Below are 3177 nucleotides of genomic sequence, written 5' to 3' on the forward strand. Positions count from 1 at the left end.
AGCTATGCATTAAATTCTCTGTTTTTGGATATTATTTATGACAGTAGTCTAGAACAATTTGTTACAGATCCAAACAGGAATGAGAATATCCTAGATCTGGTTTTACCTCCCTTCCAATCGTCTCTGAAACGTCTGTTGTTCCAGGAATGTCAGACCATGAGGCGGTATTATTCATTGTTAATGTTGAGGCTTATGTACCTCAGAATGTGACAGAACATACTGTATTCTTGTATCATAAGGGAAATATTGACGCAATCAGAAAAGATATGATAGATTTGTACAATACTTATATTTCAGTTGACTAGGACTGTGGAGGAGAATTGGCAACTATTCAAGACAGGCTTGTGAGAAAGTATTACTAACTATGTACCACAAAAAGCCATCAGAAACCAGAAAAGCTTACCATGGATAAACGATAAACCATGACATTAAACGTTGTATGAAACAAAGAAAACGCCTTTAATAATCGTGTAAAAAGAACTAATAAACATGAAGACTGGGCTGCATACTGCGTTCAGAAAGTAATGAAGTGAATAGTAAACTGGAGTTAGCACACTCTTCCTACTGTAGAAGAATGTTTGATGATTCTTTTTCTGGCAATCGCAGACAGTTTTGGAAGTACATCAAAGCTAAACGCAAAGATTCATCAGGAATTTCTCCTTTACTTGTGAATGGTTCCATAGTATCTGATCCACAGGGAAAAGCTGCTGCTTTAAGTGATCAACTCCAGTCTGTATTTACCCTAGAGGACACAACAAATATACCTAAATTGGATGACAACAGTTTTATTACTCCTATGCCAGCAATTTCTTTTTCAACCAGTGGTATACAAACTTTGTTACATAACCTCAACCCAAACAAGGCTCAAGGCCCTGATAAGATAGCCCCCTTATATTAAAGAACTGTGCTGCAGAAATAGCTCCTATATTAGGAATTATTTTTAAACAGTCACTAAACTCAGGGGTTCTCCCTTCTGACTGGCTTATTGCAAATGTCTGTCCTGTCTTTAAGAAAGGTAACCGTAGCACGCCATCTAATTATCGTCCCATTTCCTTAACATCATCTTGTTGTAAGATAATGTAACATACAATATTTCACTCTATAATGGATCATGTTCAACATAATAACATTTTAATTGATAAATCAACATGGATTTAGGTCAGGATTTTCCTGCCAAACACAATCAATCTCATTGGTAGAAGACATATCCCATGCAATGGACGTGATACTATTGGATTTTAGTAAAGCTTTTGACACTGTCCCTCACATACGTCTCCTTAACAAGCTCCAAAATTGTAAAATTGATAATCTTATGACTTGGATCAAATCCTGGCTTACCCAACGCACACAATCTGTTGTTGTAGATGGTACTAGTTCCTCACAGGTTTCTGTACTATCAGGTGTGCCTCAAGGGACTGTTTTGGGTCCCTTATTGTTTTTATTATACATTAATGATATTGCAAATAAAGTGTCATCTTCAATTTGTCTGTTTTCTGATGACTGCATCTTATACAGAGTTATCAAGTGTGAAAATGATTCTATTATCCTTCAGTGTGATCCTAATCTATTATCTCAGTGGGCAACACTTTGGCAAATTAAGTTCAATGTGTAATAATTCGATACTCTCGATCACTTAATCCATTTCAATATGACTACCAACTACATAATCATATTCTAGAAGTAAGAGATGAGCATTTGTATTTGGGTGTCCTGCTACACCAATCCCTATCATGGTCTAATCATATTACTAGAACTACTGCAAAAGCATCACAATTATTCAACCTTTTAAGATGTAACTTGAGTAATTGTTCTCCCTCAGTTAAAGCCACCGCCTACCTTACTATAGTTCGTCCTGTTTTAGAGTATGCAGCATCAGTATGGGACCCATACCAACAAAATGACATCTTATCCCTAGAAAAGGTCCAATGTAGAGCTGCTCAGTGGACACTGTCTGACTATAATAGACTTAGCAGTGTAACTGATATGCTAGAGATTTTGGATTGGCCATCACTTGAATCTAGCCGAAGAATTGGTCAACTACAAACATTTTATAAAGGGATCAACAACTTATCAGGATATCCATTCTGCCATATTTCTTGTCAACTCAACGTTCCACCAGACACCACCACACTCACCACTTTATCCAACCCAGTACACGGTCCAGTTATGACCAACATTCTTTTTTTCCAAGAACAATCAAAGATTGGAACAGCTTGCCAGTATCTGTCATAGAATCAGAAAACATAGATAATTACTTATTATCTAACTAATTGTTTGTTGTATATTCGATGTGTATGTGTGATTTCTTTGGGGTGTTGATCGCCCCCTGCATGGGTGCATCAGCAATTGCCGTTTTCCCAGTAACAATAAATAAATCAAACCTGGAGTAAACCTGCATACCATAAATACATGTGACATTTCCTCTCTGCCAAAAATTTGACATGTTAGATTTTCTGCAGAAATTTGACAAGATTTTCTAAGTCAAGGACACATGGCATGTAGTGAGATTTCCTATCCTAAGCAATCTCATTTTAGTCCGAGATTGTCACTCCAACTGCTGTCATACCTGATTACTGTAACACTTTACAGATTAGGATAAGGTCCCTGTGTAGTTGGAAATGCAATATATACGGTACATAGACTCCATTATAGGCCAAGGACATGTCATGTAAATTTCATATTTACTGGACATTTCCTACAGTAACAGGAAATGTGATAACCCAAAAGCACAATGAAACAATATATTAGTAATATAGGTTTCTTATATATTTTGCAAACGCTATTATAGGAGGTAAGCTAGCTGGTTGTCTGTTTCTTGCATGTCCATAATAAAGGTCACGTAATGTCATGAGTCCTAAACTGGTAATGCCCACTGGCATCAGCAAATGTGATGATGACACATGACATTTCCTAGACAGGAAATTTGCATTTTGACAGCACAAATTATATACTCTTGATTTCATGTATACTGGAAATGTAGCTTTCTTCCTATGAGCAGCACACATACACATAGACACTATAGTTACCTTATATAGACACTATGGCTACCTTATATAGACACTATGGCTACATTATATAGACACTATGGCTACATTATATAGACAATATGGCTACCTTATATAGACAATATGGTTACCTTATATAGACAATATGGCTACCTTATATAGACAATATGGC

This window comes from Dysidea avara, chromosome 10 (genome assembly GCF_963678975.1).
Source record: "Dysidea avara chromosome 10, odDysAvar1.4, whole genome shotgun sequence".
Lineage (NCBI taxonomy): Eukaryota > Metazoa > Porifera > Demospongiae > Dictyoceratida > Dysideidae > Dysidea > Dysidea avara.